Here is a 14,041-nt window from a genome sequence, read left to right as displayed (position 1 = left end):
CAGACTGACTGGAATTGAGGATGGGTGAACTCCAGCCATTTAAGGGAGCCACACATAAAAATACCCAGTGCAGAGGAATGATTGAATTTGCCGATAGAGTCTGTTCAAGGCTTGCTAATTTAGAGAGGCATTTTCAAACACTACAATGACTAGTATTTCCCTGGGGAGTTCACTTGGGCACAGCACATGAATCAGTGTTTAAATAATATTATTTTTAGAATGATTTGCAAAGAAGGATAAACAAGTAAATAGATGATTTCATAATTAATACTGTAAGTACAAATTATTTAAGACCCATTTGTCTTTGTGGGAGAAACAGCTGAGGCCCCTTCTGTGTCCTGCCCTGCAGGAGGTGAGGTGAAGGGAAATGGTCCCAGAGAAAAGCAGTGAATTTGACTAACAGCTTCCCCAAGAAATGGTCAGGATTTGACCACTTCTGGTAATAATTTTGCCCCCTCCCTTCAGGCATGTACCCCTGCAGGCTGATTTCTGGCTGCTCCTCTTTTGGTCCCATAGTTGGAATTGATGAATGACCATCATAAAGGAACTGGGGACATTTGGCCAATGCTGTCATGCTCATAGAGTCAGAAATGGAGCCGCCATATTGGTGAAATTAAGCCCACAAATAGTTTTAGAATTTGGAGCTTCTGAGTTTAACCCAAGTCGTGCATATGACACAAAGAGAAATGAGACCCACATTGGGGAAGTGACCTGGCTGTGGTAGTATAATTTGGGGCGCACAGAGACAGAGTGATGATCTGGATGTCCTCTCCCTGTCTGGCTTTGCCACCATCTGATGCCATTTCTTCATGATTGAGTAATTTTCTCAAGGTTAGGGGCTCAGTTGGGGCTGATGTGTGATGGGGACACAGTTGCTAACCAGTTATCCTTTTCAGAATGCTGCCTTCCTTGGACAGCCTCCCTCTGGCCTGTGTACTGGGGAGTCCCTTTTGATGTAATCAGCTAGGTACCCTCAGAGGAAGGCTGTCCTGGTTCTGTATTGAATAAGCATTTCCCACACATTGTTTTCCTTAAGAAGCCCAACCATCCTATGACTACTGAGCTCTATTGGACATGAGCAAGTGGGAGCCAGAAGTGTTCACACACCTTTCCTGAAATGACATAGCTCAGGAGTGTGGGAACTGGGATTGGAACAAAGATCTCTGTTGATTCTAGCACCTCCATCCTTAGCCAATATTCTGTGCTAATTTGGCTTCATTATCACCCTCATCTGAACAGCTCCTGTAACTGAATGCAAGGAATGATTCAAAGTCTTTGGAATGAGGGACACCTGAGGTTGCATTTTCTGCCTGGTAAGCTCTTCCCTCTCTTTCCACCCCCCCCCCCCATGTGAGTGTTTCAGCCTAAGCTTGATCCTTCTCCCCCCACTCACCCCCATGTCACCAGGAGGCACAAACCTCTGTCCTAAAATCATTGCTCCCTCAGGAACTGACATTTCTCTATTCCTAGTTAAGAATGCTTAAAACAGTTGTTGTTCAAAACGGGCATCTGAATGTCTGTGGGGGTTCTTTGGGTCATTCTCACACCTGGCTTGTGTGGGCTCTGTGGGCTTCACTGACTGACCCTTTGAGAAGGAAACCAGCGGCACATGGGTAGAGCTGTTGAAATAGAAAGCGTTCACTCCCACTGCTGAGGGGCAAAATAGAAAGCCTCTCTCTTCTAGTCTGTTTGGGAAGATAAAAGTAAAAGGCTTCATTTCTTTGAAATAGAAGGAAAGAATTGTTTACTTTTATTGCTGTACCTAGTAAGAGGGATGGATGCATTTCCTTTTACAAGGGAAAAAATTAGTTTAAAAAAACAATGAGCAAGTCGGAGAAAGAGTGAGATGAGAAGGGGAGAAGCAAGGACTCTATGGATTGATGCTTTCAAATATCTCATTTGCAAACTGAAGTCTAAAGAAGATGAGCTTGGTCCTCCCTCAACTCCCATGGCCAAGTGCGAGGTCCAAGGCTGAGGCTGGCAGATTCAGGCTGTTTGGTGGGTCCTTTCTGCCTTGTGTGCCCTTGGGATGGGATGAGACAGGATGAGATGCGATGGGATGGTGTGCAGTGTGCCTACACTTTTGCATACCTGGAATCAAGACCTTTCTCTACCTAATTTTGTCTGTCTGTCTGTCTCTCTCTCTCTGCCTCTCTCTCCCTCCCTCTCCTACACACACGTGCACATGCGCTTGCATTACATAAATACACTGCACTCTTACCCAACATGTTGCATAAAGGTCTGTTCAGCCAGTGACTTCACAGAGGGCACACTTTCTCAGGACTGGCTGTGGATTGTTTGGTGGGGGAACCAAGAGAAAGTCCTGACCTGGGGGAGGACAGATTTAGCGCTCAAGGTTCATCTGGCCAATCCAGCTCCCCCAGGGTATTTGTTGATACTTATCCAAATTGTGAAATTCTACAAAACTAGAACTGTGCTATTTGCAAACCTAGGATTCTTATTTTCAAAAGCAATAATAAGAGTTTTAATGATCAAGCAGGGAACATTGGGCCACAGAGGTCACTGGTTCTGAATTCAAATTCCATCACCTGCATTTCTGTGTGGCCTTAGGCCAATTACTCTGTCCAAGTTTGCTTTCAGTTTTCTAGGAAAATAGCACCTACTCCATGGGGTCCTCTAGGAGAACATCTGAGGCTGATTCTCGTATGCTGCAGTTCCTGTACTTTCTGCAAGAGAATTTCTCACAAGGGAAACTATTTGGGAAATGAAATTAACAACAGATGAAAAAAATCAGATTTTGGCTATCTTAAAGGGATAGTATATAATTAAACTCTAGAATATCCTTGTAAAATGACCAGTCATTTCTACCCCACTAGTTAAGCTATTATCTTGCCTGGTCTTTCTGGTGAAACCTAATCACTCCCTCAAGCTGAATTAAAGAAGAAAAAGGGAATCCTTTCAAAATTAAAGTCTAGTGAGTCACTTTGTAGCTCAAAACCAATGGCTCATTTCAATCAGGGAAGAACCTGATTCTTGATACACAAGGCCCTACGCAGTCTGATGCTACCTCCCCCAAGAACCATAATAAAAGTGACCCTTTTGCCCTTAACTTTCAACTCCTTGTCTTCATCTGCTTTTCCTGCTTCAAAACTTTTGTACTTGTCTTTCAGCTGCCCAAACATTTATCTTCCATATCCCTGTTGGGGAGTATATCCCCAATGTATACTCCCTCACCTCCTTCTGGGGAGATCGTTGCAGAAGGCAATCCTGTCCAGTTTGTAATTTTGTAATCATCATTTGTGAGAGTATCCATTTCTGACCTTGTGGCCCATCTGAAGTCCCCTTTGGCTCTGTTTGTTACCCTGGCACCAACCAGCCTCTATTTAGAAAGCTTGCTGAATAAGCAGGCTGGCAGAATGTAAATACATGTAGAATTATTCCATATTTCAGAACCAGAAAGGCCCATGGACACGGGTGGGTGGATATGCTAAATAAAAGCTGGCATGAATCTTAACCTAGAATTGGAATTTAAAACCTAACTTTATTTGAGCTTCGAAATGAACTTCCTTTATTTCTCTCCAAGGAATAGATAAATAATATATAAAAATCGATTGCATTTGATGGTGCATCACATGCTGTCTAGGGACATTTGCATTCATATTATAAGAATACTTGTGGAGGATCTGTATATCTCATATCAATTGTTAATTAGTAAGGAAGGTAACTGAATGGACGAGCTTAGACCTCCGTTCAGGCAAGTGTGTAATGGGACTGTGGTGGATCTCTGCTGAAAACAGATGGCTGTAGATTTACGCAGAGTCAGACCTTACGCTTTTCACAGTGAGTATGTAGGTAAACGGTGTGTAGTGTGTATGAGTGTGTCTATCTCTGTACTCATTTGTCTGTGTACTTATGAGCAACCAAAGCACAGGAATATTTAATAAAACATTATGTTTTAAACAATGTTATAAAACATTAACACCCGCCTCTTCCTCTCTCCTTCCCTTCCTTTCTTCTCTCCAAACTATTCTGTTCAGTGAGTAAGGGGGTACCTGCCATAAAAAGCCCTCACCCTGTCACCTCTGCCGCTGCCACTTTCTCTGGAACATGAACTTTCCCCCACTTACCCCACTTTATTGAAAGTGCTGATAAAGTAATCAGCTCCTTCTTATTAAATAGAAGCCCTGTAAGAACAGTGATCATGTCATGTTGCATTTTGAAGTAATGGCATAGCACCTATATTTAACATGGTATGTAATATGGGCTTAATAATACTTGCTTGACGGATGGCCCCCATGCTAACTAGATGAGAAGTGCTATGCCGGGCCCTAAAAGACCTTTATTATCAGAAAGAGCCTTGGTCTCCCAGGAGCTTGCAATTTTGTGGTGGAGATAAAACATATTATCCAAGCATCGAATACAATAAATAGGTTACAAGAAACAACACGATTGCCGTAATCGGTATCGTTGCAATAGCCAGAACCTGTGGGCTGTTCCGCTGAGGATGACAGGGTAGAATTAAAATGGAAAGAAAGGGGGCAATGTGGCAGGACAGCGAGCGTCCTGTGCGGCTCCATCCCGCCAATGCGGTGAGTCCCTGCAAAGAATTAGTGGTAAGAACATTTGGCTTAGAGGGTCCAAAGTTGTAAATGTGAGTTGAGCTGCAGGGCTCACATTCCAGCAGCTGCAGGGAAGCCTTGGTCATTTCTGAGCAACGAAAGGACATGATGGAGCCACCTTTTTAACGAGATTAATATCTGGCCACTGAGGGCAGTGTGGATTATCTGTTGGCAAATAAAGTATATTTTTTGTGTGAACCTGTAAATTGATATGATAGGTGAGTGCCAGTCTAGTTCATTATAATCTCCCATTGGTCAGATAAGCAGGCAAATGAAGGGGGCTAATCTTGAGGTTTGCACAATTTATGGAGGCTCGAGCTCAAGTGCTACACATGAGAGAATTATTAGTGCTGGAAGCTTCAGTGTACACAACATTAATTTTTCAAGCAGAAATAAACTTCTCCTTTAATCTCATAGTTTGTGTTTCTAAGTGAGGCTAGTAGAATATGGAGTACCTTGTTTTTGATTAGTTATTTTGTTTTTGGTGGGGGTGGGTCATGTTTTGAACCCCTTCATTATCCCGATAGTGTTGAGATACCCCATAAAACACAGTTTGACACATTAGAGAAAATGCAAACTCCACAGGTGGCTATCTGTATGTTAGTGACAGCCCGGTCTTTACTGGTAATCTTGGGTAAGTCATGACTGTAGCTCAATTTGCTATAATTAGTGCCATTGTAGGATCATTATAAGGACTGCATATGTAGACTAATTAGCCCTTTAACATGATAACAATGGTTAATATACACCAACTCTGTGCTAGACACTGTGCTCAGACTCCAAGTTCATTATCTCAGCTAACTGAATGGATACTTTAGTAAAGTCTTAAATCTACTTCATCCCTGTGAGACATGATCCCCATGATGAGAACTGTATGTGTTTTTTTTTTTTTTTTTTCCTGAGCCATTGTGTCCATGTGTGCCTGTGTGGAAATGGATGTGTGTGTTGTGTGTAAGGGAGGGAAATGAAAGGTGACTAAATGCTTCAAGGTAGGTTACAGGTAAAGGGACAGCTAAGAGGTTCATTGCTGATCAAGCGATGGGCCAGTTTATGTGACACAATAGATTTTGATTTTGGGTTTCCCATTTATTTCTTTGTTCAGCCCCAAAAGATGCTGGCTGGTTTTTGTCACTGTCCACCAGGTTTGAGACTGGTTTCCCTAATTGGATCATACATGCTGTAGAATTAATCTCTTCCCTGAGGGTTTTGTTACTTTATGTCCCAGATTTTCATTTCATCTGTATTATCCCTGTTTCTCCCTTCTTGTCTGTGCTACACCTTTACTCAGCTTTTCTCGTTAAAGCATTAGTCCACTGGCCTGCTGAATGCTTACCCATATTGAGTACAAAGCTCCTGCTAGACATAGTTTGGTTAGCAATGTATTCCAAATTTCTTGAGGTGGGGAGGGAAAATGCTTTCTGAAAAGCTTTGGGATCCTTTAAGATTTGTTACCCATGATTCAGGAAAAGTGTCATTGGCAGCCAAAATATAAATTTGCTTTTACATAGCACACTATATAGCTTTTTACTGAAGTATATTGGGAATTTCATTTGTGCTGATTTTTTGACAAATTGCCCAGCTTCATGAATGCTTCATATCTCCACACTCTAGCCTTGTTCGTTGTCTCTCAGAGGAGGACTACTCAAATGCCCTTTGCGGCGTGGGATTCAAGGAAATCTTATGACTTTTTACTTAATTATTCTGGGAATATTTCACATATCAATATGCTCAACATCTTTTATATTTATAATAGTGTCCATAGTGTTATCATAAACCATAAATAACTGATTCACAGATTGATATAATTCTTATGGAATTTTAGACCAAAAATCAAGCACAACTTTAGGGAATGTGTAAACTATGAATGGCAAATAAGCTTCACTCTGAATGCCAACTCTGATTGATACGCTGTTTGTCTAAGTTGCTTTGATGAGGATGACTTTTGACTCCACCCAGCTTGCATGATCGATTAATGATGGCTGCCATGTGACCGGAGAAAGCATGTCTGCACTCATGCAAGGGACTTTATAGCTGCCCACATTCGAAAGAAAACACTGAGGCAGAGAGAATTTGTATGACTGGCACATTTAGAGTGTGGAGTACATGTGTGTTTAGACTGCACATGTGAAATGGCAGAATATCTATTTTGAAAGTAGAATTCAATTCCGGAAGGTGGAAAAAAGTAGGGAAGTAATTCATTGATAAAGACTTTTATACTTGGGTCTCTTCACTGTCAGCTGGGTGGGTGGTTATGTTTCTGGGAGGTGCTCAAGCACCTGGCCTCCGTGTGACATTAACCTGGGTTGGCATTCTGACTTCCACCTCTTTGAGCCCCCTTTTTCTCAACTCTGAAATTAAATATTGGGTTGGTTGATGCGATGTATGTTGATTTACATGTTCAGCTGCTTGGTGTAAAGCTTAACAACAGTAGTAGCTGTTGTTTTCCCGGACTAGATCAGAACACTAATGAAAGACATCATGGATTTGCAAACAGTGCATGCTCCCTTTGATGTACATCTTTCCTTCATAGAAATGGGACAGGAGTGGCTTTTGAAAATCTTTTGGGAAAAAATGACATAAAAGTGAAGCATAGTGTCTCTATTAATATCACATTTTGTTTTTATTCTCCAGTACCCAGATGCTGAATCCTTACTGTCTGAATAACATCCCCAGGTGAAATCTTCCCATGTTTTAGTGATTTCATTAGTATCCTATCCCCGTTTCCTTCAAGAATCTTCACTTATATTAAAAATCTGTGTTCAAAGCCTATCTAAGCAAGAAGGTGACTTTTCAGGTTCATGTTCTAATTGATGGTACAAACTGCTAATTAAATACATCTGTGTCTATCAAAACATATCTAGAATTAAGCAGTGCAGCTGTGCTCCAGTGAGCCACATGATAGAGCTGATCGGTAATGACAGCAAGATAGAATTTGTCCTTTGTTTTGTCCAATGGTTCCCAAATCTGGCAGAACCTCAGAATCTCCTCGAGGAACTTCTAACAATTATCTCATTATTCTTTTTGCCCCACCCCCAAAACTAATGCTCTAAAAAGTTGACTTAAGAAAGAAAGAAGACCATGAGGTCAAATGAGAGTTTCAGGTAGATGACCTAAACCTGAGGCCCCAGCGGGCATAGAGACTTGGCCACCATCCAGAAGGGGAAAAGCAGGCAGGCTAGATTTGTCGACACACAGTCATATTCCACCATTACATAATAAATTTTCCCTGATGCAAGAGCATTTCAGAGATTGAAAGAAAGCCTTCAGGACTGTTTGAGGTAATTGAATGCCAAAATGTATTCCCTGGAGAAGTTATGACTCAATAGGCCATCAGAGACTTGCACAGGTTTGCAAGCAGGGAGCCGCTGTGCCAGCGGTTGCATCCCCTCCATGTGCTGCCATCGAGGTCCATTTGGAAGCCCCTTTCCAGGAATCAGGACTGCAATTTGCATTTGGCGTCAGATGTAAATATTTATCTCTATAAAATATTTTTCCCTGTTTCAGGATAGTAGCTGCCTAGTTGATAGAGCACAGAAAGGAAATTTCAGTGTCATCTGCACTAATTTTGAACTGAGCAATTGCTGCTATAATTTAAATCTTTTGTGCTCAAATCTATCAAAACCATAAAAATGGTAATAAAAGTATATGTGAATAGAAACGTTCACAGTGGTAGAGTGATGCAAACTCAATACAAGAAAATATGTTTAAGCCCATGCAAAAAAAAAAGCAGTTTGGTATTTCTCTTTATATTTTTGGTAATAGAACCTCTAGGAACAAACATCCATCTTGATTTTTACTAAACATTCCACCTTTTGATGCTCATGTATATTATGTTCATGTAGGTCTTCTGTAGTCAAATCTATAAGGAAAGTTATTGAAATATATAGAGAGGTATAGGATGAATCTTTTTGCCAATACAATTTGGCATTTTAAGACCCAAAGAAAGTCAGAATTTCAATTTGCCTTTTATAACCAAGACCTTTGCATTTTAAAAAAGTAACTCAAGGTTCAAGAGCAGAAGCAATACTATTTGATTCTTGGTGATAGTTCATTTTTGCTGTTTTGTTCCTGACAAAATTGCCTTCTTAGAGCTTCTGGATAGATTTTGTGTCTTTCAGTGTTCACTTTAAAAAAGTTATCTAATTAGTTATTTTACATTTGGCTGTGGACAGTAGGTCTTTAAACCTGAGCACTGCATCCCAAAAGAAGATTCTTGACTATTCTTTCTTCTTTCATTCTCTCCCTCTCTTCTCTCTCTCTCTCCCCCCCGCCCCCGCTGTCTCTCTCTCTTCCCACTTTTTTCCTCCCTCCCTCATGCATTTTTTCCCCTAAAGGCTGATTTCTGAAGTGAGAGGTGGAATGTTGCATCTGTTCTCTACAGGGTATTGATTGTAAAACTCCTTCATCTATGAAAGTCATTTGGAATCCTCTCTCCACCCAACTGATGGAGAAACTGATTTTATGCTCCAGGAGGTGGCAGCGTGCTGTAGGAAGGGCAAAGGGAATAAGGGAATGATCCAAACATCTGACTTGCAAAAGGCCCTTGAGTTTTCCTTGCCTCACCTTCCTCCTGTGCAGACACCAAAGGCAGCTGGGCTGGTTCCTCTCCAGGGGGCTTCTCGGTGGTGTCAGTATCTAAGGTGCTTGAAACTGGCTGCTCCTTTCAGATGGGAGGCAGCTTTGTGGACAGAGAAGGGGATGGGAGATGGTATTGCACTTCGCTCGGTCTGATATCCTGCAAGTTGGAACTAGCCTTAAGGGGGCTGCCCGTCCAAACACTCACACACAAAACAGATGAATAGAAATGCAGGACTCTTAACATCTGTAGTGAAAAACATTGATTCAACTGCTCAAAAAAAAAAAAAATCCTCCCAAAAGGCATTTCACCTTGAAGTGTTCTCATCTGCAGGAGAGTACGCCCCTGCTACTCTGGAGCTGTGCTAAGAGTTCACATGTAATTTTGCATTTGGCACAGAGCCAGCTGGCAGAGCCAAGAGAGAAGTCAGGGTTCAGGCTTCCTTAGGTTTCCCCCACCTCTCCCACTGCTGAGTGGCTGGAATCTTTGTCCTCAGACAGGGAGACATGATCCGATTTGAGCCTCAGGCGGTCACCGTGGCTCCTTTGTGGGCTTCCGTGCTTGGCAGAAGATTGCTATATCTTGACTGAAATGTGTCAGTGCAGCTGTAGCTGCCACCCCCCTGGCACAGCCCTGCCACTCTCGAGCCACAGAGGGCATCCTGAATAAAATGCTTCCTGACAGAGGGGCCCCAGCCACACAGAGAGATCAAGTGGCAGCCTGCATAAGGGTGAGAGGATTTGCTTAAGAGGAGACACTAAATCTGTCCATCAGCATCTTTTCCTCTCGGAGCCTGGAGACCAAAATGGTGGAAATGGCAGAGAGAGATGAGCATTGGGGGAACCCACCTTTCCCAGCAGTGACGTTCATCCATTGCACGGGCTAGTGGGGATCTGCTGTAAAATGTGGCTGCCCCACAGCCCAGGGCAGTGTGCATTTAGCAGAGCAAAACTAGCATTGACCATGTTTTCAGAAGAAGAAAATTTAAAGATGAGGGTCACTCAGAGACTGAGGCATCATAGTATCTGTGTGATGGTGCAGAGAGGACATCCAGTTTCCAAGGCCTCCAGCTGCACTAGGGACTCTAAGAAAAACCTTTGTGCTTTGTATTTCATGGGCCTGAATCTACCTAATTCAGGAAGATTTGGTCTGGGAAGGAGATGGAAAGAGGAAAGGACACCCTTGTCACTGTCCTATTCTCCATCCATCCAGTGTATCTGTGTCATTCTCCCTGGTGTCCTTGCTGGGAGAAAAAATAAAATAAAAAAGAAAGCCTTCATTTCAAAAATGGAAGATTCAGGAGAAATTCCCAGATTCTCAGAGAAATAAGAACATCATCAAGCAAAACTGTGAAATAGGATACATCTAGTTGACAACATCTTGGACTCCCTGTTTTGTGTCTTTGATTGTTAAGTGGGGCATCCATTCATTGATTCAGACACCCATGAGTTCATTCAACAAATTGTTGTTGAGCATCTACTTTGGGCGAGACCCCATGTAGAGGAGCCTAGAATAGTGAAGGAGAAACAACCAGGTCACTGCTTCCTAGAGGTTCTTTACAAACAAATATACAAGCAAGTTAAATTCAGATTTCAGGAAGTGCCACACAAGAAATAAATGTGCTGGTATAGTAACTAATAACTGGGAGCAGCAGGGAGAAGGGAGGATGCTTGGCATGTGGAGGGTGGAGAAGGCTTCTCTGAAGACAGGAGAGGACTGAGGAGAATGAGCTACCGAGGGAAGGGGGAGGGAAAGGGGGAGAACATTGCAGGCCCTTAGGTATTATCATGCCCTCAGATACTGAGGGAACTGGGCTTCTGATGAGCATCCTTACTCAGGACCTAAGGTGCCCGATTTTGTCTCCCTTACTTTCTAACTATGTTACCTTGGGCAGATTTCTTCACCTCTCACACGTGCTGTTTCTTTGTCTGGAAAATGGGGATGATAGAAGCTATAAGCTACACATTGAAGGTTATTTCCATATCACATGAAAAATTGGCACAATGCCTGGTACTTTGTAGATGCTTAACAGATCTTAGTTGTCTTTTTCACTTCACTACATTTTAATTCAAATTCCTAACTATAGTATCAGTTGCTGCTTTTCCCAGAGATGGTAGCATGAGGGGTGAGATAGTGTCATGCTGGTTCTCTGCTTGAGGAAGGTTGAGGCTGCATGGGGTGACACAGAATCCTTTCTTGGGCTCTTGCAGTCAAGTTTTGTTGACAATGATCTACGATTTATGTTAAGCTCTGGAAGCTGGAAGTTACGGTTTCCAGCCCCACCATCCTTTGTCTTTGGGTAATTAAGTTCAAGGTGGCTCATGCTTGCTTGGGAAAATGGCAGTACTGACAGTGGGCCTTTTTCCTGTAGCAGCTTCCCAGCCTCCTTGCCAGGTCCCTTTCTCCACCTCCACAAACCCCACTGCTCCTCCTAAAATCGCCCACCCTGTGTCCCGCCGCTGTCCTTGGCCGCCCGTCAACCCAGGTGTTCACTGACAACAGATTCCTACTGATAGTTTCCCCAGTAAGGTTTTATGTTTGCCATAGAACTGGTTTAAAACCCACTTTGCACACTTCATTTAAATGTTATTGTGTGGTGAAGTCCCTTCTGGGATGAGTTGGAATTTGTGAAAAAGAAGGCAACCTGTGAGCACAGACTGTCCCGACAAGAAGACAATGAGAAATAATGGACTCTTCCTGATTGAAGACTCTTGGCCTTGAGAGTATATATCCTCCCTCTGCAGATGAAGTTGTCAGTTGTCTGATCATTCTTGCCCCTTCTCTTCTTCTGAGGTTGGGAACAGGTGTGAGTTGTGTGCATGTGTGTGTGTGTGTATTCAATGAAACTCTGACATTAGCTGCAATCAACCTCTTCCTGAAAATCGGGATGAGATATTATGGATTCCACCCCTCAGCACTTCTGGAAGCCCAATGCCCTTTCTAAGACTACCACAAATTCTTATGGAGTTGGCATTGCTGATGTCTTCTGGCTCCCTATTTCCATTTGCATGGTATTCTCTACTCATTTTCCCAAGATTATTTATTTGTTTCTTTCTGGCTTTAGTCCAGATATTGACCACAGTCCTTTCTTGATTCCCCTCTTCCCCACCTGCTCCCACTCACAGAGACAATTTGTGTAGACAATTCTATTAGCCATTAAGCAGTAAAAATAATAAGATACATTTGAAATCTCAATATATAACATTATTCCTCCTAAAGAGCCCCTCACTTCTTCCTACTTACAGGGTCCTGAGCTTCCTTCTTGATCCTATGGACTGATACCGCTCCATTGTCACACATCAGCAATTCTTACTGTGTCTCTATAGTTTATCTTCCAACCCAGGATGCTTTTGAAAGGACAACAGGTGTATCCAAGAACTGTCCCAGGGATGCACTGTCACCCAAACAGCATACATATAGCCAAGCACCCAACTTAGCACCGGATTTTTGCCTCTGGTTCTCCTTGTTACTGACATGCTTTAGCCGTGATCCCATTCCTACCTTATTCTTAAATCTAAGCTCTGTCTTCCATTAGCAATCTATGTTATTGCAGTTTTCAGAACTTTCCAGCATTCAACTCTTGACCCTTCTCAAGTCCTTGGGCTTGAAATGCTGATATCACTACTTCCCTCCTCTTTTAGAGTGGTATCCAACCCCAAGCATATCCACAAGATCTGACATCTAGCCCCAGACTCAGGATGGGAGGGTAGTGGGTGAGGATCAGGAAGGGAGTTGGCTTTGGCTGATCATTCCTGTGTTCAAAATGCAAGCACTTCAAACAGCATGTTTCTTTTTTTCTCTCATTATCTCCCAACCTTTCCATGAACAAAAAAGAGCTGTGCAGAGTTTCTGATTGGTTTTATAATGAGATCATTATCCTAGCTGGCTCACGTTCCGGGAGCCACTTTCCAGGCCATAAACTGCAATAGAGATCTGAAGGTCTTGACAGAACACACCTGAACAGTGGAGGGCCTCTTGGTAATGGACTCCCTTCCCTCCCTCTCTAGACGGCAGGTGGTGGGAGGTGACTGATTATTACAAGAACAGCATTCTAATCTACAGACTCAGACATTGGGTATATTTTTGCAGGTGTGAGAAAAGAAAAAAAAACAGAATGTCTTGGGGTTTTTTCCCCTCCAAACAGGGACGCCATGTAATTTCATTATTGATAATTACAAAGAAAAAGGCACTGAAATGCAAAAATTAATGTCCAATTTGCCTTTTAATGGCCTGAGGCAAATCTGATGGCTATTGCAATCCAATGAAATGACTATTTTAAAAGAGAAAAGAACACTTTGATTAAATTTCTTCTGCCCTTACCCCAGTCTGTGTATCCTTGTTTTTCCTGGGTTGTTACCAAATTTGCAGAGTGCATTAAAAAAATGAATTAATATTTTAACAGTTTTTCTTCTAAGTACAAAGCTAACATCCCTATCCCTAGGTGGTAGCATGTGGTAGTTAAAAGCTCAGCTTCTGAAAGCAGACCACCTGGTTTCACATATTTGCTGTCAGTCAGTGAACTTCTTAAGCTCTCTGTGCCCCATTTTTCTTATCTGCAAAGTGGGCACAGTAATAGTACCTACCTCCTAGCAAATACATGTAAATGTTGTGAATGCAGGTAAAGTTCTTAGAACAGCACATGGCAAGGGTTCAGTAAATGTTAGCTACAAATAAATTTTTAGAAAATGATGAAAATACAGAGAGAGAGAAAGAGAAAAAACAAACACGTGAACAAACAGTTCACCTATCCACCCAGACCTGAGCACAGTTAACATCTGGGATGTGTTCATGTTGGACATTTGTATTTGTGTGGATATTGTATACCTGTATCATGCTATAAACAAGACTGTATATCTCTTTTTTTTAACTAAAAATTGTCACTGAG

At 42.3% G+C, this 14,041-nt stretch overlaps 1 protein-coding gene across 3 annotated transcripts in view; it reads left to right on the top strand.

Annotated features, from left to right (window-relative positions):
• The window catches only part of LRRC4C (leucine rich repeat containing 4C), a 166,677-nt gene that overhangs the window by 88,295 nt on the left and 64,341 nt on the right, over nt 1–14,041 (top strand). Inside the window, exon 3 of one of the 3 annotated variants that reach the window (XM_028516033.2) lies at nt 1,240–1,313. The exons of the other annotated variants lie outside the window; for them this stretch is intronic. The gene's annotated coding sequence lies outside the window, so the exon portion shown is untranslated. The remainder of the gene's footprint in view (nt 1–1,239; nt 1,314–14,041) is intronic. 3 annotated transcript variants of the gene reach the window in all.

This window comes from Phyllostomus discolor, chromosome 6, assembly GCF_004126475.2.
Source record: "Phyllostomus discolor isolate MPI-MPIP mPhyDis1 chromosome 6, mPhyDis1.pri.v3, whole genome shotgun sequence".
Taxonomy (NCBI): Eukaryota; Metazoa; Chordata; class Mammalia; order Chiroptera; family Phyllostomidae; genus Phyllostomus; species Phyllostomus discolor.
Note: the sequence above shows the minus strand (reverse complement) of the source record. Positions and strands in the feature narration are given on the sequence as shown.